This window comes from Amblyraja radiata, chromosome 38 (genome assembly GCF_010909765.2).
Source record: "Amblyraja radiata isolate CabotCenter1 chromosome 38, sAmbRad1.1.pri, whole genome shotgun sequence".
In the NCBI taxonomy this organism is placed as follows: domain Eukaryota; kingdom Metazoa; phylum Chordata; class Chondrichthyes; order Rajiformes; family Rajidae; genus Amblyraja; species Amblyraja radiata.
In genome coordinates this window covers 14,680,178-14,704,637 of record NC_045993.1, presented here as the reverse complement: position 1 = coordinate 14,704,637, position 24,460 = coordinate 14,680,178, and the positions used below count along the sequence as shown (strand labels likewise).

Genomic DNA, 24,460 nt, shown 5'->3' with positions numbered 1-24,460 from the left:
CTCCAATTTGCGCTGGGCCTCACTCTGACAATGGAGGAGACCCAGGACAGAAACGTCAGATTGGGAATTGGAGGGGTAGTTGAAGTGCTGAACCACTGGGATATCAGGTATGTTAAGACAGACTAAGTGTTCATATCTTCAATAAGGCTGCGATTCTACCTCAACCTACATACAAAAGTTAGCTATGTTTATAAAACTAGCTGTTCTTCTTGGTCAAAACACAAGGTTAAATCAAGCACTGAGCTAGTCTCGAATGAAAAGTTTATCTTATCTGGACCACTCGTGACCCATGATTTACTGGGTGCTTCTAATTGTGCCCAAGCATTTTCCCAAACATCAAACTGTTTCTAAGCCAGCTGCTTGTAGGCACGTGGCGCTGTTAGCAGACAACTCCATCTTTGCTGCAAAGCCTCTTTGGTTAACCCTTACATTACATTCCACCCCTGGGAGTTGTCCGTCTACAGAACCCATCTACCTACTCGTCACTGAGTGCACAAGTTAAAACAGGAATAGTACAAGGGTCAGTGGCTCTCCCTGACAGTTCCCGTCAGTCACCCCACAATATCAGTCCATGGTCAGAAGATTGCTGTCCTTCCTGTATTGGCCTCTCTCCAGGAACACGTCGACAGCTGGTGTGGGACAATTCCACCCTTGGAAAAAGGTTCTGACTGTCCACCTTATCTATGCGTCTCATCATTTTATATACTTCTATCAAGTCTTCCCTCAACCTCTGACGTTTCAGACAATCCAAATCTATCCAACCTCTCCCTGTACCTGAAACCTTCTAATCCAGACAGCATTCTGGTAAACCTGCTCTGTACCCTCTCCAAAGCCTACACAGCTTTCCTGTTATGGGGCGACCAGAACTGCACACATTACTCTAAATGTGGCCTCACCAAAAACCTATAGATCCGCATCATGATTTCCAGACTCTTATATTCAATGCCCCTTGTAATGAAGGTAAACAGACCATATGTCTTCATTTAGAACCTATGTTATTTGTGCTGCCACCTTCAGTGAGTTCTGACGCCTCCCAGGAGGCCACAGGGAAGCCTCTTGGGTCGGTGGAGCATCGTGGGTCGTCGAGGGTGCTGGTGGCCGAGGACAGGCCTCGGAGCCAGAGGACACTCTGCCGGAAGAAAGGAGGACCCGGTGTGAAGGAACCGCTGTGGGGGTGGGGGGGAATTTCACTGCGATTTGTCTCATTCATTCATTTATTATGAAGTTGGACTCCAAGTTCCCTCTGCACATCCATGCAGTTAAGGGTCATACCATTAACTGTATACCTTCCCCTTACATTCAACATCCCAAAGCACAATGCAGAGAGAAAACAAAAAAAGATCTTGGAAAAAACGCACGCAGGCCATGGGGAGAATGTACAAACTCGTATAGTCGGGATCGAACTTGGGTCTCTGGCGCTATGCCACCGTGCCGCCCATAAAATGCCGCCAATGTAGCTCAACTAAATAACCCCTGTTCCTATACCTAGTCTAACAAAGGATAGTTGAGTGTGGGTTGGGGAAGAAGTTCGGGATTATTGAGTGTGTGTGCACACTGTGAATGTGCTGACGGGACCTCACCTAGGACAAGAAGTGTGGCAGCTTTTCCAGCTTATCCCCCAACTCTCTCTCCCAATACTGAGGTGGCCCCCATTTAGTTTAGTTTGGAAATATGGCATAGAAACAGGCCCTTTGGCCCACCATGTTCTTATCAATCATCCATTCACACTAGTTCTATGTTATCCCACTTCCTCAACCACTCCATACACACTAAGGGCTATTTACAGAGGCCATTTAACCTCCAAACACGCATATCTTTGGGATGTGGGAGGAAACTGGATCAGCAAGAAGAAACCCACTTGATCACAGTGAGAACATGCAAACTCTACACAGAGATAACCCGAAGTCAGCATTATACCTGGGTCTCTGGCTCCACCAGCTACACCATTGTGCCGCTTCTTACATTCGCTGAGCGACCAACCCTTCCCATTGTCCGTCCACCCTGAGACTCTGAATGTTTCAGTTCTGACTCTCCAATCTTCTCTGTCCACCATTTCACCAAATCCTGCCAACTATACCATCAATGTAACGATACAAGCAGGTTTTCCAAGATTCAGATCAATGATTGGAGAATATTTCATAGAAACATAGAAAATAGGTGCAGGTGTAGGCCATTCGGCATAAGAGCCATTCAATATGATCATGGCTGATCATCCTAACTGTTCTTGCTTTCTCTCCATATCCCTCTATTCCATTATCCCTAAGAGCTATATCTAACTCTCTCTTCAAAACCTCCAATGAATTGGCCTGTACTGCCTTCTGTGGCAGATAATTCCACAGATTCACAACTCTCTGGGTGAAAATGTTTTTCCTCATCTCAGTCCTAAATGACCTACCCTTATTCTTAAACAGTTACAAAAAAGGTTCAAGGTAACAAAGAACTGTTCATTATAGTAAAATACAGGAAAAAGAATCAAAGGCACAAACCTCAACCTTCTGTTCCTCGCGCCTTCACTGATGTGAGTGGTTGCTGGTCGCAACGAGTCTCCCGGCCTCTTCCCATCGGAGACTCTTCTCGGGACGGCAGGTCTGGGGACTCGAGGGTCTGGCACCATTCCGATCCTGGTCCCAGGTGAAATCCCGTCAGCTCACACACAGTGTGCACAAACGCTCAATAATCCTGCGCTTCTTCACCAACCTACACTCAACTATCCCTTGTTAGATTAGCTATGGGAACAGGAGTTATTTAGTTGAGCTACAGCTCGGACGTCTCTGGCAAGAAAAGTTTTTCTTGTCTTCCTGCTGTCCTCTAGCTGTATGATCTGAGATCCCATGATACAGGGCAGAAGCAGGTCCTTTGGCCCACAGGGTCTGTGATCCCTGCACACTAACACTATCTCACACACTGGGGACAATTTACAATTTTACTTAAACCAGTTACCCTGCAAACCTGTACATCTTTAGAGTGTGGGGGGAACCCGGAGAAAACACATGCAGGTCACGGGGAGAACGTACAAACTCCGTGCAGACAAGCACCTGTGGTCAGGATCGAACCCGGGTCACCGGCGCTGTAAGGCAGCAACTCTACCGTAGCGCCACCATGCCACATTGAATGTTGACACAATTATTTTCCAAAGTCCGCACTGTTTCTAAGCAAGCCTGCTGCCTCCATCAATGCTTACAGCAGGCAACTATGTTCTTAGCTGAGAAGCATATTTTACTCGTTGCATTACTTTGGTATAACATGGAGCCCAGATGGTTGGCCTTTGCCCTTGTACTCCGTGCTGAGGAGAGGGGCCGGACGGACATTTGTCAGACAGGGGAGATCGTCTTCTTGGGCAACAGGATTACAACTGCCCTGTGCCATGAGAGGGCCATGTCCCCGGTCGCCAGGCTCTCCCTCAGCACCTTCTTGTAATCGCCCCTCAGGCCATTCCACAGGTTCCAAGGAGCTCCACCATCAGCCCATCCAGTCCTGGGGAAGTGCCTCTCCTGAGCTGGTGGAGGGCATCAGGCAGCTCCTCCAACATTAGGAGAGCATTTCGGTGTTCGGCTGACTGGCAGTAGCCCTCACGTAGGAACAACCGTGTACCCTTGTGGATGCATCCGAACATGATCACATGACAGGACCATCCACAAATCCCTTAAATGCCACTAATGTATGTGCCTCTTCTCCAGAGAGAAGAAGGGTGAAGCGCGGTCCCAATCACACAGCATGTAGACTCGGCAACCTCACTCAGTGACTCAGGACCACTCAAGCTGCAAGTCCCTCAGCACTTCTGATCTGATCCCTTCCTTCTGATCTTTTTCTTTTTACAAGATGAGGTTTATTACAACTATAACATTCGGAGTCTTTTCTAAAAATAAACTTTATTCAGAATAAAAATCCGCAAACTATTACCACATCAACCTGCCCATGGATCCGCTCCGAGGATCATAGAAACATAGAAATTAGGTGCAGGAGGAAGCCATTCGGCCCTTCGAGCCAGCACCGCCATTCATTGTGATCATGGCAGATCGTCCCAAATCAATAACCCGTGCCTGCCTTCTCCCCATATCCCTTGACTCCACTAGCCCCTAGAGCTCTATCTAACTCGCTCTTAAATCCATCCGGTGATTTGGCCTCCACTGCCCTCTGTGGCAGGGAATTCAACAAATTCACAACTCTGGGTGAAAAAGGTTTTTCTCACCTCAGTTTTAAATGGCATCCCCTTTAATCTAAGACTGTGGCCCCTGTTTCTGGACTCGCCCAGCATTGGGAACATTTTTCCTGCATCTTGTTTATCCAGTTCTTTTATAATTTTATATGTTTCTATAAGAACCCCCTCATCCTTCTAAACGCCAATGAATACAAGATCTTAATCCTTTGGGAAACGTCTGCTTTGGGATGCGGAGACTGACGGTGGGGGTGGGCATGCTAAAAGGGAACAGGTCCTGATTCCGATACCCATGCAGGTTGTGTGCTTAAGACAGAATTCAGAACTGGCTTATTCACAGAAGATAGAGGTTGTGGTGGGAGGAAGATATTCTGACTGGAGGTCTGTGACCAGTGGACTTCCGCAGGGATTGTGCTGGGACCTCTGCTGTTTGAATCATATAAATGACTTGGACATAAATTTAGATGGGATGGTGAGTACGTTTGCGGACGACACCAACATTGGAGAAGTTACAGACAGTGAGGAAGGCTGCCAGAAGATGCTGTCAGAAGATGTAGTGTGATATAGATCAGCTGCATAAATGGGCAGAAGGCAGATGGAGTTAAACCCGAGCAAAGTGTGAGGTATTGCACTTTGGGATGTTGAACGTAAGGGGAAAGAATACAGTTAATGGCAAGACCCTTCATAGCAAAGATGTGCAGAGGGATCTTGTAGTCCAAGTTCATAACTCACTGAAGGTGGCAGCACAAATAGATAGGGTGGTAAAGAAAGTAGATGGTCTGCTTGCCTTCATTACAAGGGGTATTGAATCTGTCATGATGCAGATATATATATGTTTTTGGTGATGCCACATTTGGAGTATTGTGTGCAGTTCTGGTCGTCCCATTACAGGCAAGCTGTGTAGCAGAGGGTGCAGAGGAGGTTTACCAGAATGCTGCCTGGATTAGAGGGCTTCAGCTATAGGAGAGGTTGGATAGACGTGGATTGTCTTCTCTGAAACGTCGGACGTTGAGTGGATGGTTGAGAGAAGTATATAAAATGATGAGATGCATAGATAGGGTATTGTGGGGTGAGTGGCAGGGAGAGGCACTGACCCTTCTACTATTCCTGCTTTAACTTGTGCACTCAGTGACGAGTAGGTAGATGGGTTCTGTCGACGGACAACTCCCAGGGCTGGAATGTAATGTAAAGGTTAAAGAGGCTTTGCAGCAAAGATGGAGTTGTCTGCTAACAGTGCCCACAAGCAGCTGGCTTAGAAACAGTTCAATGTTTGGGAAAATGCTTGGGCTTAATTAGAAGCACCTAGTAAATCATGGGTCACGAGTGGTCCAGATAAGATAAACTTTTCATTCGAGACTAGCTCAGTGCTTGATTTAACCTTGTGTTTTATAAACATAGGTAACTTTTATTTGTAGATTAGGGAGGGAGGGAGAGAGAGAGGGGGAGTAAGTAACTCAGCGAGTCAGGTAGCATCTCTGGAGGAAAGGAATAGGTGACGTATCCGGTCAGAACCCCGAAGGTATCATCGGTATAACATTTGGGTTATTTGTGTACTCAGTGAGGCAGCTCTCACAACAGTAATGTTGGGTGTCTGGGCTCTCTCTCCCAGAAGCTTTGAGACCTGCCTTTGAATCACTGCCCCAACCAAAGATCCTATAGCTCCGCTATAGGATCTTTGGCCCCAACCAAGGAGTTTGAATAATCAGAGGTGTTTTAGCAGCTATAATTGTCCCCATTGTGATTCTGCAAAGTTTATTTTGAAAAATGAAAGTAGGGTTTTGCCGGACTGCTGTGTGTGGTGCTGATTCTCTGTAACAGATGTTTACACAGGGCTGCCAACTCCCACGCATTGGACCAAATTCTCACGCTGATGACTTAAGTTCTCGCTCTCAAAAGATCATTGAAAAATATAAAAATAAATAACTATAGTCATACTCCTCCACACTCACCAATGAGAATAGTTTTCTGTCGGCGGGTTCCCCGTAAAGAACAAGCAATTTAATTGACTTAAGCCCATCGCATACTATTTAAAATTGCAATGTAGACAAAAATGTGGGAGAAACTCAGCGGGTGAGGCAGCATCTATGTCTAAGTTTGACCCTTCTTCAGACTCAAGCATTTCTCCAGCATTTTTGTCTTCCGCTCTATTGATGCTGCCTCGCCCGCATTCACATTCCTGTGCAGATGGTGTGATAGGTGAGACGCTGCGGTAGCCCCAGCACCGAACGCCCCCCGCTCCCCCACCCCGAGGCACCGCTCACACCTCCCATCCTCACCTCCGGCGGCTCTGTGTCCGGCGGCCGCTCTGTCGACGCCAGGTGCGGACCGGGTGAGTGGGGGCGTCGGTGCCACCTCCGCAGTCGCGGGGATGAATCTCGGGCTATAGCTCACTTCCGATGCCCGACCCCCGGGTCAGGGACCCTCACCTCCCCCGGGCCCCCGGGTCACTGACCCTCACCTCCCCTGGACCGCAGCTGGACACAGAGCACCTGGGCCTGCCCACATTCCCGGGGAAAGAGGGGGAAATGCTCCCCGGACATCGCCAAGTCTCTGCTCACTCCGGGTGGTGTCACCGCTTCACTGACACACACTCTCACACACAACTTAACACACACCCGTACACACACACTGGCGCACACACAAGGTTTAAAGGGATATTGGCCAAATGCAGATAAATGGGACTAGTTTAGATGGGACATCTTCATCTGCATGGACAAGTTGGGATGAAGGGCCTGTTTCCATGCTGTAAGACGATGACACACTGTAGAAAGGGTGCAATTACTCGAGAGGATCCAGGGGCCATTTCTGAACATGTTGGCAAGGCTGGAATTTTTTTTTTCACTTTGAAGGAAGATTTGATAACGGATTATATTCTCTGCAGCACACAGGTGAAGAAAATACTTAGTCGAGGTGAATAAAATGAGAATAGGACCTGTTTCGCTTAACAGAGTGTGTCGGAAGGAACTGCAGATGGTGGTTTAAACTGAAGATAGACACTAAAAGCTGGAATAACTCAGCGGGATAGGCAGCATCTTTGGAGTGAAAGAATAGGTGATGTTTCGGGCCGAAACCTTCAGACTGAAGAAGTTGAAAACCAAGCATAAAACACAATGACTGGAGATGTGTGTTATCCAACTAAGGGCAGAAATCAGAATCATGTGTTCATCTTTATTGATGTGACACCATAATAAATATATTACAGAAAAAATAATTTAATGGGGTGGCACGGTGGCGTAGTGGTAGAGTTGCTGCTTGCAGCACCACAGACCCAGATTTGATCCTGACTACGGGTGCTGTCTGTACAGTATTTGTACATTCTCCTTATGACCACATGGTTTTCTCTGGATATTCCGGTTTCTCCCACATCCGAAAGAAGTGCAGGTTTGCAGGTTAATTGGCTTCTGTAAATTGTCCCTGGCGTGTAGGATACAACTTGTGTATGGTAGATTGCTGGTCGATGTGGACTTTGTGGGCCGAAGGGCCTGTTTCCATGTACCTTGTACGGTTGAATATGTGGATTGAGTTGAGGAATTGTAAAAGGCAAGAAGACACTAATTGGTGTTGTCTACAGACCCCCAAATAGTAGCCCGGATGTAGGGTGTAAGTTGCAGCAGGAGTGTAACTGGCATGTAACAAAGGTAACACCACTGTGGTGATGGGGGATTTCAATATGCAGGTAGACTGGGGAAATCAGGTTGGTTCAGGACCCCAAGAAAGAGAGTTTGTAGAATGCCTCCGAGATGGATTCTTAGAGCAGCTTGTAATGGAGCCGACCAGAGAAAAGGCAATTCTGGATTTAGTGTTGTCCAATGAACCAAATTTGATAAGAGAACTCGAGGTAAAGGAACCGCTTGGAGGTAGTGATCATAATATGATTAGTTTTAATCTACAATTTGAGAAGGAGAATGTTAAATCGGAAGTGGCAGTGATACAGTTGAACAAAGGGGACTTTGAAGGCATGAGAGGGGAGCTGGCCAAGGTAGACTGGAAAGGGATCCTAGCAGGAATGGAACAGGCAGGAATTTATTGCAATAATTCGGAAGATGCAGGATCATTTCACTCCAAAAAGGAAGAAAGATTCTAACGGGAGTAGGAGGCCACCGTGGTTGACAAGAGAAGTTAGGGATCGAATAAAACTAAAAGAAAATATGTATAACACAGCAAAGAGTATATAACCATATAACAATTACAGCACGGAAACAGGCCATCTCGACCCTTCTAGTCCGTGCCGAACACGTATTCTCCCCTAGTCCCATATACCTGCGCTCAGACCATAACCCTCCATTCCTTTCCCGTCCATATAACTATCCAATTTATTTTTAAATGATAAAAACGAACCTGCCTCCACCACCTTCACTGGAAGCTCATTCCACACAGCCACCACTCTGAGTAAAGAAGTTCCCCCTCATGTTACCCCTAAACTTCTGTCCCTTAATTCTCAAGTCTTGTCCCCTTGTTTGAATCTTCCCTACTCTCAGTGGGAAAAGCTTATCCACGTCAACTCTGTAGCCGGAAGCCAAAGGATTGGGAAACTTTCATAGGACAACAGAAGGAAACAAAACGGGCAATACGTGCTGAAAAGATGTACGGAGGGAAGCTGGCCAGGAATATAACAGTAAAAGCTTCTTTAGATATGTTAAGGGAAAAAGAGTAGCAACGTCAAATGTGGGTCCCTTGAAGGCAGACACGGGTGAAATTATTATGGGCAACAAGGAAATGGCAGAAGAGTTGAATAGGTACTTTGGATCTGTCTTCAATAAGGAAGACAAACAATCTTCCAGATATACTGGGGGGCAGAGGATCTAAGGGGGTAGAGGAACTGAAATAAATTTTCATTAGGCGAGAAATAGTATTGGGTAGGCTAATGGGACTGAAGGATGATAAATCCCCTGGGCCTGATGGTCTGCATCCCAGGGTCCTCAGGGAGGTGGCTCTAGAAATAGTGGTCGCATTGGTGACCATTTTCAAATATTCAATAGATTCAGGATCAGTTTCTGTGGATTAGAGGATAGCTAATGTTATCCCACTTTTCATGAAAGGAGCGAGAGAGAAAACGGGGAATTACAGACCAGTTAGCTTGATTTCGGTGGTGGGAAAGATGCTGGAGTCAATATTAAAGAGGTAATAATGGGGCATTTAGATAGCAGTAAAAGGATTAATCCAAGTCAACATGGATTTATGAAAAGGAAATCATGCTTGACTAATCTTCTGGAATTTTTTGAGGATGTGACAAGTAAAATGGATGAAGGGGTGCCAGTGGATGTAGTGTATCTAGACTTTCAGAGCCTTTGATAAGGTCCCGCATGGGAGACTGGTGCTTAAATTAGAGCACATGGTATTGGGGGTAGGGTGTTGACATGGATAGATAATTGGTTGGCAGACCTGAAGCAAAGAGTAGGAGTGAACGGGTCCTTTTCAGAATGGCAGGCAGTGGCAAGTGGAGTGCCGCAAGGCTCGGTGTTGGGGCCGCAACTGTTTACCATATATATTAATGATTTGGAAGAGGGAATTAGGAGCAACACTAGCAAGTTTGTGGATGACACAAAGCTGGGTAGCAGTGTGAACTGTGAAGAGGATGTTAGAAGGTTGCAGGGTGACCTGGACAGGTTGAGTGAGTGGGCAGATGTGTGGCAGATGCAGTATAATATAGATAAATGTGAGGTTATCCACTTTGACGGCAAAAACAAAGGGACAGATTATTATCTCAATGGGGTTAGGTTCGGCAAGGGGGAGGTGCAGCGAGACCTGGGTGTCCTTGTACACCGGTCACTGAAAGTTGGCTTGCAGGTACAGCAGGCAGTGAAGAAAGCTAATGGAATGTTGGCCTTCATAACAAGAGGATTTCATTATAGGAGTAAAGAGGTTCTTCTGCAGTTGTATTGGGCTCTGGTGAGAACACATCTAGAGTATTGTGCAGTGTTTTGGTCTCCTAATTTGAGGAAGGACAACCTTGTGATTGAGGCAGTGCAGCGTAGGTTCACGAGATTGATCCCTGGGATGGCAGGACTGTCATATGAGGAAAGATTGAAAAGACTAGGCTTGTATTCACTGGAGTTTAGAAGGATGAGGGGGGGATCTTATAGAAACATATAAAATTATAAAAGGACTGGCCAAGCTAGATGCAGGAAAAATGATCCCAATGTTGGGCAAGTCCAGAACCAGGGGCCACAGTCTTAGAATAAAGGGGAGGTCATTTAAGACTGAGGTGAGAAAAAAACATTTTCACCCAGAGAGTTGTGAATTTATGGAATTCCCTGCCACAGAGGGCAGTGGAGGCCAAGTCACTGGATGGATTTAAGAGAGAGCTAGATAGAGCTCTAGGGGCTAGTGGAGTCAAGGGATATGGGGAGAAGGCAGGCACGGGTTATTGATAGGGGACGATCAGCCATGATCACAATGAATGGAGGTGCTGGCTCGCAGGGCCGAATGGCCTCCTCCTGCACCTATTTTCTATGTTTCTATTATTTTTGACTTGTTTCTATAGTCAAAGGGTATGGTTGATTGATTTATTTGTGCAGAACAGTTGTGGAAGTCTGACTCCTCTTGCCTTGTTTCTATGTTTTTGTTTCTCTATATATATGCATAACAGCATGAATTATAATCTGATTTCCATACATGAATATACAGGTGCACAACCTTTTATCCGAAAGCCTTGGGACCAGACACTTTTCGTAATTCAGAATTTGTCGGTCTTCGGAATGGAAATGTTTTAGCGTAGATTTTAATGGCTGGCTCAGTGGTAGAGTGCTCGGCTCATATCCGCAAGGTCGCGAGTTTGCGCCTTGATCCTGGCAGTTACTCGATCGCGAGTTTGAGTCTTCAATGTCGTTTTTTCTTGCAGAATAAATGTCTGTATGAAATGCAGTGTAGGAGAGGTGTACTGACTGTGTGGGCAGAACTTTGGAAGTGATTGCCCACCAGTCTAAAAAGCCGCTGTGTCTCCCTGTCCCTGGGATAGCAGGGGGCAATCAAACAACACAATACCCCCCTCCCCCTCCAACTCCAGAGGAATCCGCTCCCCGATGGGCCGCTACGGCGACAAGTGGCAGTTTGCCCACAGCCCGAGCTGCGCCCCCTCATCCGCCACCCCAAGAACAAGACGTACCTTGCACACCATCAGCTACTTCCCCTACGTGTTCCCCTGGAGTTGGAGCGGGGCTGGGCTGGAGTTGCTGCTGGCTGTGGGTCTCTGGGATCTCCGTGCTTGCAGTGGGCCTGGGGGTCGGTGTCCCGTTGGTCCTGACGTCTCCGGCCACCCCCCTGGACTGGATCTGAGACTGGGAACTGTACCGCCCTTGTCCCCTCCCTCTGCAACTGCAAACAACCCCACTCTCCTGCAAGGGCGGTACAGTTCCCGGAGGATGGCAGGTGGCCGGAGACGTCAGGACCAACAGGAACCCGCTCCCCGATGGGCCCCTACGACGCCCCGAGCTGCGCCCCGTCATCCGCAACCCAGGTTCCTCTGTAGTTGGAACCAAAGATCTTTGGTCGCAACGGAACGGGGCTGGGCTGCTGCTGGCTGTGGGTCTCTGGGATCTCCGTGCTTGCAGTGGGCCTGGGGGTCGGTGTCCCGATGAGGGGGCGCAGCTCGGGGAACGGCTTCTGGTGGTCCTGACGTCTCCGGCCAGTTTGCAGTTTTCCTCTGTAGTTGGAGTGGGGCTGGGCTGGGCTGCTGTTGGCTGTGGGTCTCTGGGATCTCCGTGCTTGCGCTTGAAAACGTTCACCGAGGGCGGCCCGCAGAGGTGACAGCGGAACCTCCGGTCGGTCCTCGAAGAAAGGGGAACTAAATCCCCATTCATAAAAGAGAAGGTGAGGGTATATTGCGCGGGAAGGTTAATAATTGACAATCTGCTGCTGCCTCCCCCGCTGAGTTAAAAAGTTAAAAAGTTCCCACGCAATGTGGGAACTTTTTAACTCAGCGGGCAGGCAGCAGCAGATTGTCAATTATTAACCTTCCCGCGCAATATACCCTCACCTTCTCTTTTATGAATGGGGATTTAGTTCCCCTTTCTTCGAGGACCGACCGGAGGTTCCGCTGTCACCTCTGCGGGCCGCCCTCGGTGAACGTTTTCAAGGACCTTTCTTCAAGGACCGAAAAAATGGCCGCTATTCGGAGGTTTTCGTTATTTGGATCTTCGGATAAAAGGTTGTGCACCTGTACTAAGGTAATTCATGTGCTGCACCTGTTGATCAGAGCCTGGCTTTACTGTGGAATATTATTAGGAATGTAATTTGGCGTAATGATTCATACCAAATCCAATTTGAAGCATAAATGTTGCATTCAATTGTAATTTAAAAGACTTGCTACAGTATGCACCAGATTGCACAATTTCAAGCTGAAAAATGCATGCTCCCTACCGTGGGAGGGGGGGACACCTGCCTCCCACACCCTCCTCTCCTCGGTCGCTGCGCTCCCTCGCAATTTCTCACTCTAAACTCTCATCCAATGTTGGCAGCCTTGTAGTAGTGTTCAAGAGCATGATGGTTGTTGGGAAGAAGCTGTTCCTGAATAGTGAGTTTACGGTTTCCAGACTCCTATCCCACCTTCCCCATGGCAGGAGTAATGAGAGAATGGCCAAGGTGGTGTGGGTCCTTGATAGTTCTGGCTGTCTTTTTTGTCTTTCCCCATGAAGAAAATTGTCTATGCCTTTATTCCTTCTACCAAAGGGAGGTGCAGTGGCAGAGTTGCTGCCTCACAGTGCCAGAGATCCCGACTACAGGTGCTGTCTGTACGGAATTAGCACGTTCTCCCTGTTTTCCCTGGGTGCTCCGGTTTCTTCCCACATTCCAAAGACGTGCGGTTAAGACGTTGGTTAATTAGCTTCTGTAGCTTCTGTTAGCTTCGACTGCGAGCTGCTCTCAGAAGCCATTTCGTGGGCAGCGGATAAATTCCTTCTCGTGGTATTCAGTACCTGCTTGATTTTCCCAGTGTACCTGCATACTGAAATCCCTCATAACCACTGTTGAGGCCAGAGAAGGGCAGGGAGTGTACAGAGGTAGAGGCGAGGTGCTGTGGGGGATGGTGAGGGTTCAATGAAGAGGGGGAGCGTGAGGTCTAGTGTATGGGTGGGAGGTGCTTGGAGTAACCTGGTGAAAAGAAGGGGATGGGGAAGGCCCAGTGGAATCATTACTGAGGTGCCCTGTAGGAGGGGGGGGCAGTAGGACCTAGAAGAGTCGCAGTCGCTGCCTCTAAAAGTCTGGCAGTACCATCAAAGACCCACAGCATCCTGGCCACACTCTCATCTCCCTGCTACCTTTAGGTAGAAGGTACAGGAGCCTGAAGACTGCAACAACCAGGTTCAGGAATAGCTACTTCCCCACACCCATCAGGCTATTAAACCTGGCTCGGACAAAACTGATTATGAATAACCCATTTTCTGTTATTTGCACTTTTATCAGTTTATTAATTCATGTGTGTATATATTTATATTATGGTACTAGACCAAGTGCAGACCCGTTGGGTCTGTTCCCCCAACGTGCGGTTGTGGGGGGGAGGCGGCATGCAGCGTCACACACACTAACTATCCCCCCCCCCCCCGCACTCACGCTAATTACCCCCCTTGATATTATATTAATATAATTAATTTGCTCCTTTTACCCCATAACCACCCTATCTACTGACACATAGCCCTAAACTTGCAGTCACATCTAGAGAGAGTGAGGGCAGAGAGAGAAGGGGCAGAGACACAGAGAGAGGGGCAAGAGGGATTGGGGGGTGGAGAAGAGGGAGGGTGGGTGAGGGGGGAAAGGTGGGGGAGGATGGGAGGAGAGAGAGAGGGTGAGAGTGAGGGGGAGAGAGGGAGTGCTGAGAGGGGGGTGAGGGGGAGTGCTGAGAGGGGGGTGAGGGGGAGAGGTGGGGAGCTGGGAGGGGGAGGGAGGGTGGATGGACGAGGGTAGGGGGTGTGGAGGGGAGGGGGTTTAGGGGAGGGAGGGTGGGGGAGGTAATGGAGGGGAAAGAGAGAGACGGGGGAGGGGGGAGGAGGGAGGGGGGGAGAGAGGGTGTGCTGAGAGGGGGGTGAGATGAGGGGAAGGGGAGGGTGGTAGGGGTGTGTGGAGGGGAGGGGGGTTTAGGGGAGGGACGGTGGGGGAGGGGATGGAGGGGGAGAAAAAGGGGGGGAGGAGAGGGGGGGGGACAGACAGGAGATGGGGGGGGGGGGGGAGGAGAGGGGGGTGAGGGGGGGGAGGACATTGATTCGCTGGGCCACTTCTGGACCAAAGCCTCGTCTTGTCTGTCAGGGTCAGTGTTTTTCTCTGAGATATTTTTCACTGTTGTATGTTCCTGTCTGTTCTGTTTGTGGACGGGCTTCGATATTGTATTGTATTCAAATTTATTGTCATTGTCTCAGTTAGAGACAACAAAATGAATTTCCCTTACAGGCAGTATCATAAAAATAAAAAATAAAAATAAATAAATAATAATAAATAATAAAACATATTAAAAATAAAATAGAATTTAAAAAAAAAGCACAAACACTGAAAGTCCACGACACAACATAACACAGTGGCACCAAGGTGAGGAAGGCACCATAGTCCAGCCAGCCTCCCCTCCGTTCTTCCCAGATGTTCACTCGTGGTCGAGGCCTTCCTAGCACCCGCAGTCGCTGCCCCGGGTGGCCCGATGTCCAGGCCCTCACGCCGGGCTGGTGGAACGCCGACGCCGAACCCCGACGGTGAACATCCTCCTCCTCAGCGGCCCGGACCTCCTGATCAGCCGTCTCCCGCAGCTCCCGTGTCCGCAGGCCGAGCCGGGCAGAGTCGCAGGACCCCGCGCTGTCCATCAGCGCCGCCCGCGTTGGGAGCTCCGCAAACCGCAGCTCCATGATGTCGGTGCAGCAGGTCCAGCACTCCGGGCTCCAGACGGCGACCCCCGGTAAGGCATCGCCAGCCTCGCGATGTTACAGCGCTGTCCCGCCGCTGCTGGAGCTCTGGTCGATCCCGGCAGGAAAGTCCACGCCAATCCAGTAGGTAGGCCGCTGGGGGGGGGGGGAGAGCGAGGACGCGACTCGAATAATAGTCGCGTCTTCACCAGGAAGCGGCTGAAGGACGGTATCCCCCGCACCGTGCCCTCTTCCCCCACATCAAAACACAAAAAAAACACAAAAAAACACACTTTTACATAAGTAAATAAACAAAAAAATAAAAAGATACCGGGCTGTAGGTGGAGGCTGCTGTCACCAGCGCCACCGGAAGTACAACACAATCCATGGTAAGTGTATGGCATCAGGGGGCACAGTCAGGGAGTGTGCCGTGGTCTGGTGCTGCTGTGCCAGTGGATTAAGAAAGGAGTTAATGTATTCTGCTACCCGATAGGATTCACTACCACAGTCACATACAATGGGCCTTCTTGGACGTATTTCCCCAGGTTCTGTCCAGGTGTTTGTGTATTTTGGGGAGATTGTAGAATTTTCTCGCTCGTGCTTCTATCCCCCCTCGGGTATTCTAATTGTTTCTGATGTGGAGTTTGTACGTTCTCGCTGTGACCTGAGTGGGTTTTCTCTGGGAAGTTCCGGTTTTCTCCCACACTCCAAAGACGTACAGGTTTGTAGGCTAATTGGCTTGGTATCAATGTAAATTGTCCCTCGTGTGTGTAGGATAGTGTTAGTGTGCGGAGATACTTAATCGCAACATTTTCTATCTCCCCCTCGAATATTCTAATTGTTTCTGATAATGTGGCAAGATTTTTTGCGGCATTCTGACATGTCTCCAATTTCCTTCAGTGTTTCCTTCTAAATGGGCTTTGTCAACTAAGTGCAGTGTTCAGTTTTACATCAGGGTCGATGTGCCTCCAATAAATATTATTGTTTGCCCATGACCACTCTGTTCTTTCCCCTTAACTGCATGTTTGATGATAATTTCCCTGTTGTCTTTCATCTCTCCCAGAAGTTGGGTTTCACAAGCCAAGTGTACAGCTGAGGACGAGAGCCAGAAGCTGCTGATGGAGGGAAAAGACAAGGCCAGGTCAGCAATGTTTTGTGAAAGATGTCTTTTAACAGGATGGCTTGTATTCAGTTTACAAGTTGCTCTGAGAAGCCTCAGGGCACCACATAATTCATTGTAGTTTGATGCAAAGTTTAACCTGCATTTAGCTGTTAGCTGTAAACTCCAGATTTTGATAGAAGTTTTTGGAAAGAGAGTGAAAATAATCCAATGGCAAAGTACACTGAAAGCAACATAGGTGTGCTTGGCAGTTTTTGTAGCTGAAGGATGAGGTGCAGTCATTCACACCTCTGTTCATTACATTGGTTCAATGGCTGAGACTGGCTTGCCTGTATTGTGAGACACAGGCAGGCTCTGACTGCACAGGGCCTCAGATAGTGCACTGAGTTTGTACTCTTTGACTTTTACAGTTGACGCTGTTATCAGACGACACAATGGACTCTGCCAAGTTAAGGGTGCAATCCCAATCTCCCAACCTACCTCATTGCAACTAATTCAAATAAGTGCCGAATATTAGGGGTGTTTCGACATTTCGTTCAGACCGTAAGGTCTGAATGACAAATAAAGGATCTAATTCTAATTCTAATTTCTGTGGGCGCAATGGAGTAAAAAATAGGTTTTCTTTTAATGATTTCAGCAATGGATATTTTAAAGGGAAAAGAGCATTTTGATCCAAGTCGCAATTGCTGGCTCTGCCAATCAAGTCACTAGAATCGGGGTGACGTCGGTCTGAAGAGAAGAGACTGAGCTGCATGTCAACCACAGCGAGTACCACACCGCTAAGGTAGGACTCACTGACTCTGACGGGGGCAGGGGTGAATTTAGCGCCTTCGCACCAGTGAGCGGCCGGAGGGCGAGCCATGGTTTGGTCAATGTGGCGCACCCGTCCCCCCGACAAGCCCTGGCCGCACGTTCTGGGAGCGTGGACGGGAGGGCGGCCGGCGCACTGCGGTGTATTGGCAAGGCGTCTGTCTGTCTGCGGCGGTGGGATACTGGCTCTGGAGGGTTGGCGGGCTTGCACCGTTGCCAGTGTGTCTGGGTGGGTCATGACAAGGCCGGCCGCCTTTGTGGATTTGTCACGAGCCAGGTTTAAGGCTGAGGAGGAGAGGCAGCAAGCGGCTGGCTGGCTGGTGGAGGGGAAAGGCTAGGCCAGGTGAGCAACTTCAGGGCTCTCGCTTAACTTTTTTTCCCTGTTGCCAGCCGGGCAACCTTGGCAGCTTTTTAGGTTGCCAAATGACAGTTTAGGTGGTCACTTAAGATGGCTTGCATGGCGCGTACGATAATGTGCTTGGACGAAGCGCGCACGAATTATACTCAATGAAGCATTCACATATTATTTCTGCTTCAAATAAAGTCACAAACTAAACATTCACCAATCAAGACATGATAATATCCCACAATGACATGCAGCAAAATTATAAGACAGTATCTCAACTCTTTTTACACATTGCAATTAATGCAATTTCTATTAGTTCTTTCCACTCCCAAACAAAATTAGTTCTTTCCACTTCCAAACAAATAATAACATTGGGAATAACATTTGATTGCATTCCGTTATCAAACATGGTCAATATTCGCTCTGAAGACATTTCCAAGACAATAGGGTCAGGGAATGGGGTGTGTGTGAATCAGTGCAGGGTGGATAGATGGCGGGGGGGGGGGTGCAGAATGCAGAATCGGGGGTGCAGTCGGTGCAGAATAGATGGATTGAGGCAGGTGAATTAGTACGTGTAGGTTGGTGTAGATAAAATTGTGAGGGGAGAGCACGGGGGATTTCAGTGGTGTTGAATGGGGGGGGTGGAGGTTCAGTACGGGATGGTTGGGGGTAGACAAAATTGCTGGAGAAACTCAGCAGGTGAGGCAGCATCTATGGAGCGAAGGAAATAGGCAACGTTTCGGGTCGAGACCCTTCTTCAGACTGTTCCCCTCATTCTTCTTGAATGGGAGGGTCAGTACAGGATGGATGGGGGGGGAGATCAACGCAGGATGAATAGGGGGGGGGGGTCAGTACAGTGTGAATCGGAAGGTCTGTGCAGGATGAATGGGGGAAGGTGCAGGGTAAATGGAGAGTGGGTCAGTATGGGATGAATGCGTGGATTAGTACAGGATGGATGGGGGATCAGTACAGGATGGATGGAGGAGAAGTGCAGGATGGATGGGAAAGGGGTAAGTACAGGGTGAATTGGGGACCCAGTGCAGGATGGATGGGGGGGGTGGCAGGAGGATCAATGCGAGATGGATAGGGTGATCAGCGCATGATGAATAGATTGGGGGGGGGGGGGGGGAGATGGGGAGGGGAGCACAGGGGATGTCAATGAGGACTGAATAGAGGCGGGAATGGGGATCAGTGCCGGATGTAGAGGAGAGGTCCCAGGATAAGGGGGTGGGGGGGTTGGAGGGGGCTTACAAGCGAGAGAGAGAGAGAGAGAGAGAGAGGGGTGGGGACGGGGGCGAGGTAGGGAGGAAGGAAGGTCAGCACTCCTCGGACAACATCGCCCCGCTGCCTTGGCCGTGGGGAACTCCTCGCCACCGCCTCCCTCCTCCGCCAGCCAACAGCAAGGTGCGGGGCCCAGTGGTGCAGCTCAAAGATCCTATAGCTATAGGATCTATGGTGCAGTTGCTTCAGACTTGTCGGAGCGAATGACGGGTTCCGAACAGCACCGGCCGCGACCGCGATAGCGGCTTCATCTCCTCCTCCTCCTGCTTGCAAACCCGCTAGCGCCGCTTAAAAAAAAAAAAAACCCTCGTGCACGTCGAGGCATCCCCCTCCCTCCGTCCTCCCGGTCTCAGCGTGCAGGAGAGTTTTTTTAAAGCGCTGCTCGTGAGTTTGCAGGCAGCGACCCTTATCAGGGCGGGCGGGAGGAGGAGGAGATGAAGCCGCTGCTCGGGGCCCGTCATTCGCTGCGACCCTTCGTCACCCCGCACCTAGTATCTTTCCCACGCAATACAGCCGTCACCGCCGACACAAAACGTTGTGTTCCTTTTCTCCAGAGATGCTGCCTGACCCGCGGAGTTACTCCAGTTTATTTTGTCTATCTTTGGTACAAACCAGTATCTGGTTGCCAAGCCGGGCAAAATGACTCGGTGTTTAGGTTGCCCGGTGGCGCTTTGAGTGGTCAATGGCACCCGGGCAACCGTTAATTTCGAGCCCTGAAGTTGCTCTGCACCCTGTGACCTTGTACATCTGAGTTTCAGCCGAGCCGTCCACCGCATGCCCGGTGTGTTGCAGGTGGGACACACTGGGCTGTCCCACCAACACCGTATATGCTTGGGTCCCTCCGAGGTCAAACACTGAGGGGGTGGGTGATGGCTCCTTGATCTACAAGCCCTCAGCCTGACCGTCACTTGGTGCTTGCTCATCCAGATTCCACACAGGACCTCGATCTCAACGCAGCTTCTTGTTCCATCGACGGGACGAGTCAGGAAAGGTTTCCATTGCTGAGATCCTTCACCAACACCCGAGCAGTGTTGTCAATCCCTTGTCCTCCTCCCAGGGCACTCTGCGTGGCCATCGCAACGGAGACGGTGAGCAGAATTTTCTTCTGGAATGAGATTTACGTTGCCTGTCGGTCTCGATCCGTAAAAAGACTCAAGGACTCAAATCATTAACCGTCAGCTATTGGTTTATTTTACTTGCGCAAGAGGAGATGTGTCTCAGTCAAAGGTTGTGATCATATTTTCAATGTTAGTCGGCTTAGCAGGATATTTATACACTAAGATGATGACTTTTGATGATGTGAAGTAGATCAATGTGTTAATCATCAGGTCTGCTCGTAATATACACAAAGACCATGGCTTTTGATAATGTTAATTAGATCAATATGTTAATCACGTTGCTGAGTTTACATCAATCACCCAGGTTGTACAATATTGTTAATTTGCCAATTCGGCTTTGCACCACTGAAGGTTTTACTTCTATGTGAAAAAGTTTAACTTAGAAACATAGAAAATAGGTGCAGGAAGGTGCCATTCAACCCTTCGAGCCAGCACCGCCATTCATTGTGATCATGGCTGATCGTCCCCTATCAATAACCCGTGCCTGCCTTCTCCCCATATCCCTTGACTCCACTAGCCCCTAGAGCTCTATCTAACTCTCTCTTAAATCCATCCAGTGACTTGGCCTCCACTGCCCTCTGTGGCAGGGAATTCCACAAATTCACAACTCTCTGGGTGAAATTTTTTTTTTTTTCTCACCTCAGTCTTAAATGGCATTCCCTTTATTCTAAGACTGTGGCCCCTGGTTCTAATAAAACAAGCAGGTTCGCTTCTTAATAAACAGACAACTCACAATACGGTTGGTAGACCAGTTCAAAACTTTACTAATTATCGTCCGATGGAAGTGGCAAGGAACCCCAGCCAAGGGAGCAACACAGACCCTTGGCTGTCCTCTCTCCACTTCCCTGAACACAGAATTACATGGTAAATACTTTTATTTTGTCACCTTGGCACATTCCAAAAACATTAGTCATGGTCAGAGGTACAGTGATGCGCCTGAGTTGTCTCGTCACATCAGTTGCATCAAAGGCATCTTGTCATGTGGTACAAAGACTTTACATATCAAAGGCATTGGACATTTGGTACAAGATACTTGCATATCAAAGTCATCAGTCACTGCCTACCACAAAGGCATCGGACATTGTCTCAATACCCCTTACTGGGATTAATCTGGGCTTCCTCTCGTCAAATGCTAGACTCATTTCAAAGTAATCGGTCATTATCTCAATATACAGCAACCTGGGGATTCTGGGCTAGCTCAATACCGAGTCATTTGAGTGCAAGTCATTGTCTTAATACACAGCACTGGGCTTATCTTTCTGCAAATCTACTGGAGAAAAGCCTGCTTTGAGACTAAATGTAAGTGTAAACTTAGCCCAGGAATCCATTTAATATATATATTTATATTAAACATCATTCAGCCTTATTCCATTTTGCCGAGTACATACGAAAGACCATAAGCATCTCAACAGACAAATTAATAGTACAACTAGTAATCAGGCCCGTACGAAGCTTTTCAAAAAGGGGGGTGGCATGACAGGATTTGCGGAACCAGGGTTGGGTATATAGGGTAAGGCCAACGAATGCCCTTGCATTAGTAGAAGTAGTGGTAAATGACAATATACATTCAGGAACACCTGTTCCGTTGTTTTGCACAACCCGCAGGCATTGCCACTTTCATTTTACTGCACATCTTGTATGTGTATGTGACAAATAGACTTGACTTGCCTTGACTTGACTTACCTTGACGATTTGATTAAGCAGCATCATGCTAATCACATTTTGCAGTTGCATTTTGCTGTCATTGCTCATGGAAGTCCTGGTGTAGTGTTGCAGGCGACGACACTCGTTACTTGGATGACCTGAAATGAAAGCATATAATCACTTTCCTAATTGTAGCTAATTACAAAATTGACCGTTGTGACGGAAATAGTAATAAACACCCAGACTGCCTTGAAAATTCAAAAATGTGATATTCACAAGATCAGAACTTTAATATGATTGTATTATATTCAATTCAATTCAAGTTTATTGGTCACATACTCAATTATACAGGTATAACCAGTAGTGAAATGCTTAAGTGCCTGTCCAGTTGTGCATGGTTCCCCACTTACACATAACCCACATAAAACAATACCCACATGTAACACATAATATATATGTACCCCATAGATACCACATAACCCACATAAAACAATACCCACATATAACACATACCCCATAAATATACCACATAGCAAGTAGTGCTGTTACAAGCAAAGTGACAAGTGCCGTGGAACACCTGTGATGATAGCATGTTCCATCCAGTTCAGTCCCATGTGTGTGTGTTTGATGGTAGCGGGGCGGGGGGTTTGGGCGGGGGTGCAGGTGCTGGTGAGGTGCTGGTGGGGAGGGTTTGGGCATTGGGGGGCTTGGGGAGGGGGGTGGGGCGGCGACACTCAGTCCTCGTTCAGCAGTCTCATGGCCTGGGGAAAGAAACTCCTCATTCTCTCCGTGTTGGCCCTGAGCAGCCGATACCGTTTCCCTGAGGGCAGCAGGGAAAACAGTCTGTTGTTGGGGTGAGTGTGGTCCTGGATAATCCTCCTGGCTCTTGACCTGCAGCGCTTGGTGTAGATGTCCTGCAGGTTGGGAAGGGTGGTTTTGATGGTCCGCTCAGCTGAGCGAACCACCCTCCTCAGAGCCAGTTGGTCCCTCTTGGTGGTGTTCCCCCTCCAGATGATGATGCTCCCACTCGGGAAGCTCTCCACAGTATGGGTGTAGAAGTTCTTGAGCACCCTGAGGGGGAGCTTGAAGTCCCTCAGCCGTCTGAGATGGTAAAGACGCTGGTCACCTCCTCGCTGCTGGATGAGATGTGATGGGCTTCGAGGGCCTGGGTGTTATTCTCAAAGCGCGCATAAAAGACGTTTAGTTCGTCCGCGAGGGAGATGTTCGGATTTGGGATGGATGTGGGTTTGGGTTTATAGTCCGTGATTGTGTGAAGACTTTGCCATAGCCCCCTAGAGTCCGACTGCTGTAGCTGTAACTCCAGTTTCCTCCCGCAGCGTCGTTTTGCCTCCTTTACTGCTCTGCGGACGTAGTAGGAGGCAGCTTTGAAATCCTCCTTGTTTCCGGTTGCCAGCGCTGTGTTGTAGGCGGCGGTGCGGGTCCTGAGAGCGTCACGGATGTTTTTGTCCACCCACGGTTTTTGATTGGGGAACATTCTGACAGTGTGTTTGGTGACACAGTCGTTCATGACTTTCTCAATGAACCCCAGCACCGCTTCCGTAAACATGTTGATGTCATCAGAGCAGCAACGGAACATGTCCCAATCAGCAATGTCGAGGGCATCTTGTAGAGAGGCCTCTGATTGGTCGGTCCAGCGCGTCACCTCCCTCCTTACCGGAACTTCCCGTTTCAGTCTCTGTTTATATTTTGGCATGAGTAGTATGGCGGCATGGTCGGACTTAACGAATGGAGGGAGAGATTTGGCCCTGTAACCATCCTTAAATGGTGAGTAGCAGTGGTCTAAAGTTCTCTCACCTCTGGTGTTGCAAGTGACCTGTTGCAGCAAGTCCGGCCTTACTGATTTTAGGTTTGCACGGTTAAAGTCCCCGGCCACAATGAGGGCTGCATCGCGGTGGATGGTTTGGCAGCTAGCAAGCGCATCATGTAGCTCAGACAGGGCAGTGACTGTGTCCGCTTGTGGTGGAATATAAACGGCACTGATAATGATAGATGTAAACTCACGGGGGAGGTAGAACGGGCGGCATTTGATAGTCAGGAGCTCCAGGTTTGGTGAGCAGGAGTGTGTGAGAGGGACTACGTTTCTGCGGTCACACCAGTTGTTGTTGGTCATCAGACACAACCCTCCTCTAGACTTCCCAGATTCCTCTGTTCTGTCCATACGGTGAACAGAGAGGTGTTCCGCTGGCTGGATAGCGTGGTCCGGCGTCGTTGGGGTTAGCCATGTCTCGGTGTTACAGCCCCGAATGTCCCGTTGGTATCGGACCCTGGCCCTGAGGTCATCGAGCTTGTTCTCCAGCGACTGGACGTTGGCTAGCAGGATACTAGGCAGTGGTGTACGATGGGCTCTACTCCTGAGCCTGTTCCTGACCTCGGATCGTTTTCCTCTGGGCCTCCTCCTTGGTCTTGTGTTGGTTCTCTCGGTGTTGTTTACTCCCGGTAGTATCTCCCTTGGCCAGTCGGAGCTGTTACTGACTGTGGGCAGGCAGTTTTTCCCGATGTCAATAAGTGTTTGTTTGTCATAAGTAGTCCGACAACGTGCAGGTTGTGCTAATAAATTAAAAACGACAATTGACAAGACAATATACGAGCAAACACCCGGAGCAGGTACGATGGCAGCCACCTTCACCGGCGCCATCTTGTATCTACTGATGATATATGCTGCAAGTCTGTAACAGATTGGTAAATAAATTACAATTTCTAGCAATAGACCAAGTCTTTATGAAGAGGATCAGTTGCTAGCAGTGGTGGACTGGGTCTAAAATATTGGTTGCCAGGAGACAAAGGGGGCCCACTTGATATAGGGGGCCCACTTCAACAGGGGCCCATTTGCCATCGGGCAAGCTGACATCCGGGCCAGTCCGCCACTGGTTGCTAGCTGGTACATTGGTATACCATAGTCAGTAGCATCATCATATTCCTCAGATTGTAACCAATTAGCAACTCCGTACTTACACCGGAAATTCGTATGGGGCCCAAATAACATTTTCGCAACGAAAATTAGATTAAAGCCACCCCAAGAAGCAAGATTATATATAAAATAAACGACTTACCCTTTGTTTTGTTCTGTTTTTGCGATCTGTCACGTTATAGGAGTTAGAAGTCGTTTTTTACTTTAATCCAACTATTAAATTGTCCAGCGATTTATTT

The 24,460-nt window shown here is 48.6% G+C and overlaps 2 long non-coding RNA genes across 2 annotated transcripts; one reads left to right on the top strand and one right to left on the bottom strand.

Moving 5' to 3' along the window:
* LOC116966858 lies at window positions 1-18,347 on the top strand. Its single transcript, XR_004410082.1, has 3 exons — window positions 1-128; window positions 13,140-13,142; window positions 18,337-18,347. It is a non-coding gene; the product is annotated as an uncharacterized LOC116966858 (long non-coding RNA).
* Window positions 5,139-21,319, bottom strand: LOC116966855. Its single transcript, XR_004410079.1, has 3 exons — window positions 21,226-21,319; window positions 7,471-7,473; window positions 5,139-5,149 (listed from the first exon to the last, which is right to left on the bottom strand). It is a non-coding gene; the product is annotated as an uncharacterized LOC116966855 (long non-coding RNA).
* Between the last annotated feature and the right edge of the window lie 3,141 nt (window positions 21,320-24,460).